Source organism: Aythya ferina (assembly GCF_964211825.1).
Source record: "Aythya ferina genome assembly, chromosome: 1".
Taxonomy (NCBI): Eukaryota; Metazoa; Chordata; class Aves; order Anseriformes; family Anatidae; genus Aythya; species Aythya ferina.
Window position 1 is genome coordinate 172,226,759 of NC_140296.1, and position 15,805 is coordinate 172,242,563.

The following is a 15,805-nucleotide window of genomic DNA, read 5'->3' on the forward strand; positions in this document are numbered from 1 at the left end:
ATTTATTTAGTCTTGGGTTTAGGCTATGAAGACTGTTCTTATGCTATTCTAGTTTTTACAGTAGTATGTTTTAGTTGATATAAAGGTGCCTTATTTTATAGTAAACATAGTTTAAATTTACCATGTTTCTCTAATGCTCTCCAATTATCCCTGTACCTAGTAAATACACCTTTGAAACATCTTCAAAGTTACTTCTACACCACAAAATTGTCCTTTCATTTGTATGGAATTATGAAATAAAAATTACTAAAGCATTTAAAAACCTTGTACTGTTTCCTAATATTTCAAACAGTCATTTGGATTTCAGTGTCCTTGAAGTAACATTTTTTGCATCCATCATTTTTTCCATTTGCTATATACTAGGATCTGTAGTTGAACCATGGCAGTCTGAGGGCTATGAATGTAATCAGGCACTATAGAGGAGGTAATTGAGTTAGGAAGTTTTTAATGGAGTTTTATTTTTTTTTCATAGTCAAAAGAAAAAAAAATAAAAAAGAGAAAAGCCATTGACATATATAACTAGGGCTGTGATTATGAGCTATTAAATAAAAATGAATATAAAATGCTCCTACTATTATATGTCCCAATGCTACAGTTACGCCCTAGGCAACACAGCTCTTTCTGAGGAGCAGCAATTCAGAAATTTCTGACATTCCTCTTCTAAGATGATACTAGTACTGTCAGACCTGTCTATAGTACAATCTGACCAAGTGACTCAAATAACTATAATCCAATGATTTCAAAGCATGTGCTGAATTTTCTCACAGTAGAAGAAAATTTCAGGATTGTTTTATTTATTTGTGACTACGTTTTCTAAGGAACTGATGTACCAGTCATTTGCAAAACTGAACTTTATGTCTTGAGTCTAGCTTTGCTCATATCCCATAAAATTGTTCATTTGTATCATCCCTCTTTGTGAGTATGGGGCTCATCTGGAGGATCTTCGGACTTGTCTGTGGAATTGTCATCTGAACAGGGGATATAAGAACAACTACATTTTTTTTTCTTTTTTTTTTTTGAAATACAGTTTCTCATGCCCAGTGGTCAGCTTATACTCAGTTTCCAAAAAAGATTTTTATTACTTTTCATAGAATAGTAATCACATTCCAAATATAGCTCTGATATTTTAGTGATTTACAGTTCATTAATGATCCTTTCAGTACACTCAAATCTTCGGCAAAATATATCTTATATTAAGACAATGTCTTTCAATCTGCATGTGAGAGACAGGAAGACAGATAAATAGTCAATTTCTGTAGCCTAGGTAATCATTTACCACAGCCTATCTCAGTGAATATTCAAGAAATTGTAATAAGTTCTTGTTAAGTTGTTATTTCCTTCACAGCAGTCAAAAGTAGATGATAGACATTTTAGACAACAGGGTCCTTGCTTTGGTAAAATAACTAAAATTATACCTTGAGGTAGCTGCATAGTGTCATGATGATGAGCGGAAGAGATGCTGAATGAAATGACAAGAAGTGGATTTTTATCATGAAGTACTCTCTTACGGAATGAAGAAGGTAAGATATTATTTGGCTAAAGTACTTGACTGGGAATCAGAAATCAAGCCCAAATTCCCCAGATCAATTCATTTATTGCACAGTGCTTAATGTAAGAAAACAGGACATGAGGGGACTGACTGGATCATCAGGCAAGCTCCACAGTATAGCATCCTTCCCGTTAATTGATTCTTCTCAAGGGGAAAGCCTAATTTCCTTGTTCTTTGACTCCATAGTTGTAAAATAGGATTAGCATTTTCTTTCTTTATGAGGGGAAGGAATGTGGGAGGATATCTTCATTAATTAAAGCATTATGCTTGACAGAAGAATGATGAAAGTCAGACCAATAAACAAATTGGTAAGACCTATTAATATAAACTAAATTTAAACAATTCAAATGCACATAATAACGTGCTTGACTGTCATAGTGCAACTGTGCCTTTTACTGAACTACTGGATTTGGCTGGTAATTTTAAATTTATCCATGAGCCTTGCTGTGTACTGAGAATATGAGAACAGCTGTACTGGGTCAATCCAGCTTCCTCAGTGGATGGAGAACTGTGAAAGAGCAGAGAACAGAACAGTCTTTCACATGTCCTTTCTGCTAGTATACCCTTGCAACAGTCTGCATTTAGGGACTTTCTGTATCAAAGATTGCATCTTTGAGTTTAATAGACTGTGATAGTTTTCTTCCATGAGTTTATCTAAATGAACCCATATAAACTTTAGATATCTATATATCCTGTGACAGTGATGTCCATAGCTATATGCTCTGGCTAAAGGTTGCTATTTTTATGTTTTTAACATTGTCTTATTTAATCTAATACTTAGTATTTTTATTAGTTATGAAAAATAAATGGGTGATAATTCCCTATTCACTTCTGCATGTCCCTGAAAGCTCATCATTCTTACATTTTGCCATTGTTTTTCATAAAATCATACATTTAATTCCCATTTTCTGTTTCACTGGAGAGAATGGAGAATTCAGGAACTATAGAAGACTGCCCTGTTAAACTGCATACCTTTTGAACACAACAGGGAAAAATGCAGTTTTATTATTTCAAGAGCTGAAAGAAGATAGTTCAAAGAGCGTAAGCAAACAATGAGTGTGTTGACAATGCATGAAATCTCTGATGTGGATTGCTTCATAAAATAAAATGATTTTTTCAGGGATGCAAAGGTGGCTGTTAAAACCTCCAGTTATAAACTCACAAGAGAAAAGAATCATCCTTTGGTTTTAGCATTGCTCCCCAGCTGAAAGAGCAATGAATGTTTTTTGATGAACACCTTGTAGTGTGAAGGAGCATAAGAGAAGATATCCTGATGCTGGTAAACTCTTATTATTTTGTTGCTGTTGTTGTTGTTGTTTGTTTGTTTGTGTCTGATTCTTCGGTCACTTTTTGTAGGAAATTAAAATAAATTAATAGGAAGAAAGATTTTTAGATGAAAGGAGTAGGATTCAGGAAACCAGACTGACAAAACTGTTTATTTACACAGTCATGTAATATTTATCGAAGAAGAATAGACTATTACAACCTATTTCTATATCCACTAAAGAATGAATTATTATCTGTAGAGTGAGTGCCCCAGTGGAATCAATGGAACTCTTATTTATTGTACATACCTTAGGCCCAATTAAGGAATTGAAGTGTCCAGTTTGGTTCTATCTTATAGAAACAGCTCTGCACTGGTTGTGTTGTACTGCATGCTGTGGGAACACCAGAAAGCATTCTGTGTTGGAAAAGTTGTGGTTAAGTCTTCTGCAATTCATGAGAGAGGAATGGAAGTGCTGAAATCTGTCTGCTGCTCTCTGAGGTCATCTAGCACTGCAGAGACCGTTGCCTGTGAGAAACCTTTCTAACAGGTTTGGAGGGATGGATATGTTGCTTCCTGCCTTTCTGGCTACAGAGAAAGTCATCACCAATGTGGTTTATTAAAATGAACAATTGCTTTCTGTAAATAAGCTCCTCAAAAGTCCCATTACTTCCCTGGGTGTAAAGAGGGAATTAAACAAACCCCCATCCCAAATGGATGATGGAGCTCTTGGCACTTAACAGGTGATAGATGTTTGTGCTCCATTTCATAGACAGAGTGATGTGCTCAAATTAATGACCTCTTCTTTACTAAAATAAATAGACTGGATACTTGAAAGTAAAAAATAAAAAATGAAAATGAAAAAAAATAATACTTGGAATGAAAATAGCTGGGAGATGGAGACTGTCTTTCACTTGAGCTTATATTTATGGCTGAGTTCCCTAGAGGGAGATCTAAGTCAACTGACATTGTAATCTTCTGGGAACAGCTCTGGAAAAGTAAAGGTAAGACACGGGGTTGGCACGATCTTAGAGAACTTGATATTCTTTATGGAACCTGTGAAAAGCTTCCTTGAAATACAGTCACACACAGGACCTTACATTGTGGCAGTCAACACAATCATGCCCTCCAACTGGAAATATCTGCCCTGGAAATAACCACAAGTGTTAAGAGAATGCTCTTAAAGGAATAGCGCTGTTTTTGTTGTGCTTACAAGTAAACACCCATCAGTAGTGTGTAGGAATAGCACTGCAAACATGAGTGTGATATTTGAATGATAGCCTCTTTGGAGTGGTAGCTGCATTCAGCACCACAAAACTCACTGCAAATCTCCAGAATTCAGACAAGGAATACATTACATTATGTATTCATTAAGGATTTATTTTGTTGGCACATGCTTACTTTTTTATTCCTAAAATTTGCTCAACATTGTTAGGATCTGGCTGATAAAAACAATGAAATATTTTTATATAGTGTCATGTACAGACAAGCTCTAAACCAGATGCCTTGCTCAAGATATGATGTCCTTATTCATGTGAGTTCTTTAAACAATGCTAGCCCTTCAGCAAACATCTCAGAACAAACACAAATACTACAGGGATATCAGCCCCTGATATTTCTAGTGTTAAAAACAAGCACATAAAACAAATAACCAGGGAAAAAATGACATGTACTCAGCAATATTAAGAAGTTCTCTTTGAATCACTTCAAGAACCTCAGTGTATTTGTACCTCTTGGATACATGCTTTGCAGCAGACTCAATTCCCTGCTGTAAATGAGTTTCATTTTCTTTTTCTGTCTCTCAGTATTTACATGTCTACTTCACAATACATCATATTCATATCTAAACCTAATTGCATGTTTATGTATTAGTGGTGTTGAGGGATTTTTGAGACAGCAAGAATCCCATGGCTTGCTGTAGCTGAGCAAACCAAGCTACCAGGGCAACTATGAGAAGTTCCCATGACAGTGTTCCCACATCGCCCAATTGAGGAATTCAGGAAAATATTGTTACCAGTAGCTGGCCTCAAGGACAAGGTCTATGTGACTGCTAATCACAAGGGGGTTGTTTTCTTGCAGGTGGGGTTGTTTTCTTGTAGTTGTTTGTCTGATTGCTTTTGACCAATAATCTTGTGTGAAACACTGTCTGCCCCTGTTAAGTTCACTATAAAAGTTAGGCTATTCGGGCAATAAAATGGAGCATGATCTGACTCTACTGGTGTCTGTCGTGCTTTCGGCCGTGCTTCCTGCAACATAATGGTACTTATATGACCCACCTTTGTTAACATGGTATTCGTGTTTTACAATTTTACTTTGTTCTATAAGATGTTTGTTTATCTTACTATGCCTTCATAACAGCCAGTTTTATGGATGCAGTCTCCTTGTCTGGCTGAGTTTCATAAAGTTCCACAGAAAACTTGCTGTAGTTTAGAGAACTATGGCAGATTCTTCTAAATTTGCAGCTTCTGGCCCAACCAATGGGCCATCTTTTCTTTCCATCTGTAATAATGCTTGTTTCTCAAGGCCAAGGAAATTGAAATGACTAAGCTTTTACAGACTACTGTGCTGTACTGAAAGTAAGATACATGGAAAGCATTTATAATATGTGACATAAATTATTCTACATCTATTTTCTCTATCTATATCTCCTTTTTTATTTTTATTTTTTATTTTTTTTTTTAATAAAAGACTACGGAAATACAAATACAGAACTCTTTCCTATCAAACATGCAAAAAAGCTCATCAGGCATCTGGTACCTCTGAAAATACCTCAATAGCAAACACTTTGTTATCTCAAGGAAAAGGACATTTTACAGGATGAGAACTGAGATGGCTGGCATTGACAAAGTATTTTGCTGAAAAAGTACTGAGCAATATTCAGTTAGATGAAATGAGAATTTTTTGGAAGACCTGGATTTCTGTCAAAATTAACAATGGAAGGGGTAGAAAATTAAATGACGGGGCAATGTCCTTGATATGATACTTTCATTGCAAAGACAGAGAGGCTGGAAAAAGTGTGTGTGCAAGTAGGTGCAACAGAGAGAGACAGATTGTTAGGTGCAGTAGTACACTTAATTAAAACATTGCAGCTGTTCCATTATTGTTTCACCTTCAGATATGACTGCTTTATATAATACATATTTAAGGGAAGCTCACAGCTCTTAGGATCATAGGGTCACAAGATAATGTAGGCTGGAAGGAATCTTAGGAGGTCAGCCAGTCCCTTCCCAGTCTGTGCTGCTTCCTGCCCAAGGGCAGTGCTTTGCATTTCTCCTTATTGAATTTCATGAAGGTCCTTGAAAGACCAGTCAGACCTTCTCCAGCCTGCCTGGGTCTCTCTGAATGACAGTCTTGCCCTCCAGCATATCAGCTGGCCCTCCACATTTAGGTGATACCTGTAAACTTGAAGAGGCTCCACTCCAATGTCCCCACCAGGTCAATGACAAAGACATTTAGCTGGACAGGTCCCAGGATAGACCCCCACTTCTTACTGGCCCCTAAGCAGGGTATGACCCACTAACCATTACCCTCTGAGCCCTATCATCTCAGCATTTTTTTACGCATCTTGTCTGAACCTCCAGACCATAATGTCCTAACTTGTACACAGGAGTACTGTGGGAGACAATGTTGAAAGCGTTCCAAAAGTTGAGGCAAATTACATCTACTGTTCTCCCGGTGCACATATGCAGCCATTTTCATCTTCACATTTTGTGAAATTTTAATCAGAAAACTAAACTATGATGGAGTTGTTATGCATATGTGGACACACAGAGAACACAAACAGTGAGGATGTGGCAAAGGGCAACTCCTTTTGCCAACAGACCAGCCAGTTCTGTTGTCTGACTTCTTCAGTTCAGCTGGAGAAACCACACGTGGGTAACAACACTTAGGGTGTGTGTTTAACTGTTGAAAAGGGCTGTGCAAACATTAATTTATCCTTCTAATCACTCATGTTGCCTTCCTGAAGACAAGACTGGTTTTAGAAGATGGTCACAGAACATGTGCAATGAAAATACATGCAGAAGAGCCAGTAGTAGCTCTACAACTTTGTTAAATTGTGAATAGGGCTAAAACATTACTGGAGTTGTGGTTGAATAAAGATAAGCCAAACTCAGGCAAGTGATTAGCTACAACATTACAGGAATTGTAGTAAAGTAGAGATTATTGTTTATAGCTGGTGTGATCTTTGAGTGGCAATTGATATCACATCAATGCTCTTGGTGTATGCTTAAGGCGATAACTTAATAGCTCTTAGAGAAACAAATAAACAAACATAAAATAAGGAAAACTAATAGTTTTCCTGTGTTATTGCATTACTAGGAAACAACATACAGAACTTTTAGCTAGAACATAGATTTCTCTTAAAAAAAGTAGCCATGATGCAACAGATTGTCTCTGCCACAGTATATTGGGATTTCAAAGAAGTCTTTTGCTCTGTATCAAGAATTTTCTTCTCAGAAAAGGCAAACCTTTGAACACTTCCCAAATTGTTAAATCCCCTCCAAATTGGATCCATTTAAAATACATGAACGCTATGAAATGATATATTGAAATGCTATGATACTTAATCTATTTTAAAAATATCTGTCACGTTCTTCAAGAAATGTATTCATCTAAAGAAAGGGATTATGCCTGCTGAATCATATGATGAGCTAGGCTGTGACTGAAAGAAGCAAGGGATGAATTTTCCTTTTACCCTCCAATCTGAGAGGGAAAAGTGGATGATGCTTGGAAGAACTCAGATGGCATAAGACGGGAAAAGTGGTTCATTGAAAGAGCTCTCATATATAGCATTGGGACCTGCAGATCTCTATTCAGTAAACAACTGGCTACCTCGGTGTTTGTGCACAGTCACTTTGTGTAATCCAAGAGAAACATTTGAGATTCCCCCAGCTATTGCAAAATACAAACTTGTTTGTGGTCTTTTATTGTTACCTATTGTTTTTATTTTTTCACTGCATTGTTTTTGTCATGTGATGCTAACTTGCTGAATTAAGATGAGTTTTCTATTCAAATTGGCAGTTTTATTCTGTATAAATGTACTATGTGTGGCTGTGTGAGATGGCTGTTAAAGAGCAGTATGACGGTTCTGCCTAGAAAGTGAGGCCTTTGCCACATTTCCTCTCTAAATGCCTGGCTCTTGTATTATTCTTCACAGCTGCCTGTGCATTGATTGCTATGTTAGGATTGCATCCTAATTTAAGTACAGGTAATGTGTTTTAAAAGGCAAAATTAAACAAAAAGTTATATTTTTGCTTAATCAGCCTGCTGAAAAATTTTGTGACAGACATGTTGAGAAAGAGATTAAAATGTACATCCCTTGGGTAATGTATGAGGGTGGCATTTGCAAACTTGTATGCTAGAAGAGTTAGTGCTTATCAGCTGGAAATGTTCTGTATATCCTGGTGGAAGCTAAAATGCTGAAGTAGTGGCTAAGTTTCTTTTCACTGCATCTGAAATAAAGAAGATTAAGAAAAAATGTAAGGCAAGTTAATGTGTGCGTGGAGAATGTCATTAATTGTCTTGGTGGTTTGCAGACAGTCCTTTACAGTAATTTCAGTATCACTAGTAGAATAATAATGGCATGCTGCTTTGACCTGCTATCAATCACCGTGATTTGCATAACATTTGCATAGTATTTTGCATATCAGTCACATCTTAATCACTAGATTATATTGCTAGAGCAGTGGATTTAGAGTATGATTGTAGTAGTGTTGCTCCAGAAAAAGAGATCACTTTTCAAGTTTCTCTCCTTTTTTCCTAATAATTACCAAAATATTTAATTACAATATTTTTAGAAAGTGAATGTTATTTTTATCATGATTAATAGCAAGTCTGGATAGACTATATCAATATAGTTCACTGTTAGTCTCATTCTTAGTTCCAGTGCACAAATAAACCACAAGCTGATGATTCTTGTAGATCATTATTATTATTTTGCTTTGGCTTCCTGTCAAGCAACCTCTTGGGACCTATGCTCAGAAGCCAAGACTGTGTTGGAGAGTTTTTAACTTTGTCTGGCTTGTGAGAACATTGCAGGCCTCTGAGCACTGACCCTGTGCCTTGGGAGAGCTGAGCATGGGCTTACTATGCATAGGTTGATGTTAAGTGCACTTGGTCATGACCTTGTCTCATTGCTCAGACCTTGTAAATAAGAATCTTGTTCTAGCTGTATTTAAGTTTTTGATCTCTCTATATTAGTTTGTATTAGTTTTTTTTTTTTTTTTTTTTTTTTTTTTCCTTGACAGTGGGAGTAACGTACCTTGAGAATGGGTTGAATGTAATAGAATGTGTCATAATTCTTGAGACATCAATCTCAAGGACAGCTTTTACATTTAGCTAAGTAGTGATAGGAAGATGGCTTAATGTGTAGTACTTCGCTTGACCCTGTGTATCTAGATTTTTACAGGGATTTGTTGTGACTAGGTACTGAATATGTTGTGAGTAGGTCCAGAGTGGCTAGAAATTTCCTTTTACTTCAGTGTGAGGGAAAATTATTGCTGCAGAATGCCTTTCTTCCTGACTTTTGAAGAGTGTAATATACAGCAAATTTGAATTCCATTGGCCTGTGGTAAAAATCCTGGTTGTGCCAGGTCATTGCATCAAGTTCAAATAATGTATATGCTGAAGAGATCACCTGTGAAGCATTTATTTCTTTTTAGTTGAAAGGTTACGTACATTTGCATTGACATGATGGGGTTTAAGTTAATGTAAGTGCTTTTATAATGTCAATAGACTATTTTTTACCCTTCTATTTTTTTATATATTCTGAAAGAGCTATTACAATTCTCAGTGGAGCTGTCTCCTGGAGTTCCAGTGACATCAAAGCTGTTTTGTTGTTAATAAACTTTCCTCATGGCCATGCTTTGACATCATGAAAGTTTCCAAAGAGTCTTTTGGCTTTCAATGGAATATGCATGAATACTTTTCAACCATTTGTTTTTTAAATCATTTTTACCATCTTTATTTAAAGAAATATATTTTTAAACATCCCCAAAGACCTCTCCTTAAGCAATGTCTGCATTTTTTTTTTTTTGTCATTAAGAAATTTGTTACACAAATCTTGCTTTGCATTAGTTTATAAGAAACATTTTACACTGAAGCCAGCTATTTTTGATGCCCAGTATTGGAGGTACTTTTAGTAGGCCATATCTAGACTTCTGCTGCTCCCTTAACTGCTCACCAGTTAGCTGGGAGGTGTCAAGAGCTCTTCAGTGAGGGAAATTAGAGTTGAAATGGGTGTCTTCTTTCTTCTGCCAGATCCACTTGTGTCACTGCTGCCTAGATAAACTTTTTTCCATGAATCAGGACAAATATTGTCCAAAGATTACTTCTTCTTTTCATAGTTCAGAACCAATCACTTTTGGCTGGCCAATGCAGGTGTTAAACCCTGCAAAGACTTGTCTATGCTGGTCTTTTCATATGGCTACATGTTTGTAGGCTGCTACAGGTCATCTGCTACCTTCAAGTAGTTGGAACCTGTGCCATTACCTGTTTTACTGTTTTTGTACAACTGTGCAGAGCAGCTACAATAATAATTCACTTTCTAACCTTATTCAAGCAGTCTTGTGGTATGCCTGGGTGCAAAACAAACTGGTAATGCCAGTTTGCCTTAAATCGGGCAGGCTGCATGGAGGAAACATTATGTTACACGAGTAGGCCTTCCTGCAGCACCGGGGTGGACTAACATACTATTAATGGTACTATATTGTGTTTGCATTTTCAATAGGACTTCAGCAATCGTAGTATAAATGGAAAAAAAATGGGAAAAAATTGCACAGGCAGGTTGGGAGTGTTTTATTTATATGACTAAAATTTTGCCAGGAAATATTAAATTGCATCTTTTTTTGGTGTGTGTGTGAGGTGGGGGATGGGGGTGGTGGAAGGCATCTAGAGAAAGGATTAGCAGTGAAAAAGATAGGTGTAACAACAGAGTCAGTTTAACCTCAGAACTCAAACTGTTATTCCAAGATCTGATGCACACAGTGGATGTGAAACTTCTGTATTCAGAATATAGTAAAATAGCTTTTCTTTATATTAAATAAAAAATGTATATGTCTGTCTTATAGCATGGTTGAACAAAAGTCTCTAGTCTGCTCCCACAGGATTTGCTCTCAAGCTTTTAACAATTTTTTGTTTTATTTTGAAATATTATAGATGCTACTTTTTTTTTTTTTTTTTTTCCTTTACAAATACCCAAAGGGATAAATTTAGAACAATATTAGAGTATTTAATTTTAGAACATAAACATGCATTTTTAGCATAAAAAAATAATTAGAATGGATCTACATTTTCACCAAGATGGATCTTGCATTGAAACAATGATAGTTTTTTTTTTTATTTATAAAATCCTGAATATCACTGTAGTAGAGATTAAAGTAATATAGAATTACATTTTTTCCTGTTTAATTTCACAGACTTTGTACTATGTATTTGCACAGCTCTACTTTGCTCAAATAATTACCTTTAATTCAAATAATTACCTTTAATTCAGATCCAGTATTAACTGAACCAAACATTATTAACAACATTTTAGATTACAAATACTAATTTAATAAAGCACGATGGATTCATTTAACTCAGCATAGTCTTCCTCTTTGGAGAGTTCACTACTTTGTTTTTAGTTTGCAGAGGCTTGTGGCAAAAATCAGGAATAGGTCATGCATGGTTGCTTACTGGTTTCTTAATTAGTAATTCATTTGAATTTGCAAATATTGTATTTCATTTTGCTGAGGAATCATCAGCACAGAAATTCAAGAATAAGCCCACTAGGGAACCAATAGAAATGAAACTCTGTGTAATCTTGCAAAACATATTTGTTGTATTCTGTTATCACAGTGAACATTTTGCATCATAGCCTTCTGGTCTGTTTTTCTGTGACACTTGGGCTGACATACAATCAGACTGCCAGTCTGTATCTTTAAAGATGGTGCTATCATTCACTGTGGCTTTAGCTAGGACGTATCAAAGGAAAAAAATCTTGCTACAGGTTGGCTAAATATGTAATCTCTGTTAGATTTTTCATTTTTACTAAGAAAGAAAAGTAGAGTGTTATCAGAAAGAAAGCACCCATAGTGTGGAAACATGACTGCACTGCTTGCTGTCTGAAAGCTTTCTTAAAGCATCTTCCATTACATTGCTGAGAAATCCACATGATGATTTTGCATGGTATTGGGAAGCTAGAGGTTGTGTCATTCCAAGTCCTACATCTTGTGGGCACAGGTTAACTGCAGCTTCATGAAGTACACAACTGTGCAGGCATTCCTGCAGGCAGAGCTGACCCCTGTGCTCAGTGCAAAGTGAGGCTTTGGGAGTCCCCCAAATATTAGAGAATAATAATTTCATCTTTTATTAAGACAGAGAAATAAGTGCAGTTGAGATGTATTACCCGAACTGGTCTTGTTTAATGTTAGTCTTGTTGGTCTTGTTTAATGTTAGTTCATTGGATCATGACGGAGGTACAGAGCGCACTGCAGTGCGCTCGCTCAGCACTTGGTCGAAGATTTAGTTGAAGCTCAAGCTGCACAGATGGGTAATAGTTGAAAGCACAGATGGAATTTAAAGAGCAGCAAATTCAGTGGGAAAACTGCTGTATTGAAGAGAGGGCAAAAACTGAATGAACCAACAGCTTGAGACAGAAATATTCAGATCCAGCTGGTTATTACACAAATTATTTCAGCCTCTCCTAGAGTATAAACTGTGAAGACAACTGGCAAATATTTTAGAAGAATTGGCTGCTTCCTCGCTATTCTCTTAAATAAGAAGTGCCTCTCATCTTATTATTTTTTTTTTTTGAATAGTGTTTTATTGGGAACTAATGGAAGAGAGAGACAAGAAAGGGCCTAAAAAGCAAGGCAGAACTAAAGCACATGAGTAGAACAAAATCAAGTGGCTGTAGATCTTAATCCCAGGATTTTTTAATCACAAAACTAAAAGACCAGCCTGCTGAGAAAAAAAGTGGGAAAGACAAGTTGCTGATCTCATCAGTCTGCACGTCCTTCTTGTGTAGAGATCTTGCCCCTTAGCAGGAGTGGTTTATGCCTGAATGTTTCAACAGCATTTTCCTTGCACAACCTCCTGGTAGAGGCAGAGCCCAGAAAAATGTCTTGCTTCCCTTTTCTGAGAAGAGGAAGAATAATCCCAGACAGTTTTTACCTACCTGCTTTTTACCCTGGGCTGTGTCCACTCATTAATCCTTTTGCATGTACCTGGTTTCTGATAATGCCAAAATTAAGTTGTGTCTGAAGTGACTTAATCTCATGCCAGTGCACTGTAGATTTTAGTTCTTGACTCTTTTTGTTACCTAGGGATCTGTTTAATCTAAACCTCCCAGTCAACTTTAGCTGAAAAGTACAGTCTCTCATTGTAATCAAGAAACTGTACTACTGTTTACTTTCTCATTGTCATATCATTTTTTTTTTTTTTTTAATAAAGAAAAGTTTCATTCAATAAATAAATAAGATCTGTTAGGCAAAAAAGAGTAAAGTTTGATAAAAACATGTCTTCTTAGAACATTTACATATTTTATATTATTTTCCAGTTCAATGATTTTCTGTCTGTAATAAGTATGTGGCAGATGTTTTTAGCTAAGCCATGAAAAAAAGAAAATTATTTTTGAAGCACTAAATTCCATATATATGAAATTCCAAGAATAATGTGAGATCCATCATTCAGAACAGGAAGAGAAGCTCAGCAATAAATTTATTCCTTCAAGCACTGATTTAAAAAGAGAGAGAAAGAGAAGACTAAAATTATATAATCAGATGAATTAACACTATAATTTATTGCTGTGCTTTGATTTCTCTCCTGCTGCTAGAGATTGCCTCATAAGTGAAGTCTCTGTGGTCGAGCATTTAAATCCAGAGTTTTTGAACCTGATTTTTTTTTTTCCTTCGAAGTTATTTGATTTCTATACATTTAAACTTTAGCTTATTTAAAACACAGAGCTTTCAAGGTTATTTGCTGAATGTAACTAATTTTGTATGCATATTTTCATAACAAAGATGGCTAATAAGTGTACAAGCCCCAAACAAATGATTCTGCATCACAGTACGTTAATGTCCTATTTCAAATAAACATTCTTTATGACAATGTTTCTGTGGAGCCCTGCTGTCAGAATTAAGTCTTTCTTCATAAATTAGAGGAAATAATATTAAGTTGGTAAGGATTTTTGTATTAGTTTATTGGATCTAATACTCTGGAAGAAACAGTTTCTGGTTTCTGTCTTTCTATAAACTGGGATATTTCTTCCAGAACTGCATTGAAATTTAATGTGATGGTTTATCATTCTGTGATAGTTTATCATTTTTTTTAAATGAATGATTTTTTTTTTTTTCTGTAAAGTGTTTGTTATTTTTTCAACATTAGTAGTAATGACATTTTTGTGGAGTCGGTTTGTTGGTAGCATTACTGCCCTTAATGGTCATGATGAAAAAAGAAATGTTTTTAATTATCAAATTTTAACACTTGTAAAAATGACCTTTTTTTTTTTTTTTTTTTTTTTCTTTTTCCAATCTATTGAGGATTTTTTTATCATAGAGTTTATACTTCCTATCAGACAATAAAGAAAGTGAAGACTATTTGTTTTCTTTTTGAAGGAAATGTTGAAGCTGACAGGATCAGAGAAGAGCTGCTTTTTGAAAGAATCACAGCATGTGATTGTACCTTCTAGCTAAAAGTTTATGATTGAAAACAGAACTGGAGAGGACCTTGCAAGGTCATCTTCCAGAATTTAATAGCGGAAGATCCAAGCATTTATATCAAGGATCCATTGATTCATTTTCAGGACATAAGATAATAATGGTGTTTTCAACTCTCACAAAGAGTCCTCTGAGCATCTAGAAGGCATCTGAAAATGAAAAAAATAATTGCTGGTGCCATTCATGGAAAGAATTCTAATCCTGCAAAGTTAGCATCTGGTAAAAAAAAATCTTGTAAGGGTGCCAGTGACCTAAGATAGTTTTGTCCATGCCAACGTGAACATTTCTGCATGGGACTGCTCAGAGCTGTGCATACTGTGGGTTGGTAGAGACAGCTTCTTTGAAGACTTGGAGATACCGGAACTATCTTTAGCCAAACACAGACAGTTAGACACCACTGCTTCCCGCTCCCTGTATGTGTCACTATGGAAAATTTCCTGCCTGTATTAGACCAGGCTGTACTCGCTGTCCTTTCTGTGGATTTGGTTGCACTTCCAAAGAAATGTGACACTGATTTTAAAATGGTTGTTGTGATGCCTCAAAGCAGAAGTAGTTTTCTGCTAAGCTTGCAGAGTAATGTACGGAGGTCCCACAGTGTGAATCTACATCTGCCTGACATTTAGAGAACAGACACTTGCAAGAAACATTCCTTAGCAGAAGCTGACTGACCTAATCTCATTAGTATAATTAGATAGCACCATCATTTATCAATCCCAGTCATCAGCTTGTAAGAAAATAGCAAGGAATTTCTGCCTAAGAGAAATTGATTGGAACTGGCTGTTAACACTTTGATAACAACCGAAGCAGAGGCTTTATAAATAGTGAGACTGGTCTCCACTGTCTTCTGCTAAACCTGACTGTAAGAAGGGGATTGGGATGAATAAGGTTAAAAACTCTGGAAGATATTTATATTACTAGGCTTTTGGCATGTCAGGTTCCCCATATAGCTATTGGGCAGTGTTCAGCAGCTCATGAGGATGAAGGAAAATCCAGATGCTGGTCAGCCACCAGGCTTTCACCCTTGGTGCTGGGGTCTGTGAAGAACCATCTTTTGCTGTCAGTCATACAGTTGCTCACACAGGAGCCAAAAATTATATGGCATGAATAAACAGAATTGCTCCTGACTTGCTTATGAACATAGGACATATGACTGCAGCTCCCTTGTTCTACAAGAATTCTGGCCACCAACGATGAGTGGCTCTTTCATACAGCCTTCCTGACTTCTGTCATTATTTATGAGTTCTATTTCTTTTCTTTCTTTCTTTTTTCTTTTTTTTTTTTTTCTTCTTTTTG

The 15,805-nt window shown here is 36.1% G+C and overlaps 1 protein-coding gene across 2 annotated transcripts in view; it reads left to right on the plus strand.

Annotated features, from left to right (window-relative positions):
- The window catches only part of TAFA2 (TAFA chemokine like family member 2), a 194,950-nt gene that overhangs the window by 60,328 nt on the left and 118,817 nt on the right, over nucleotides 1–15,805 (plus strand). The gene's annotated exons all lie outside the window — the stretch shown is intronic.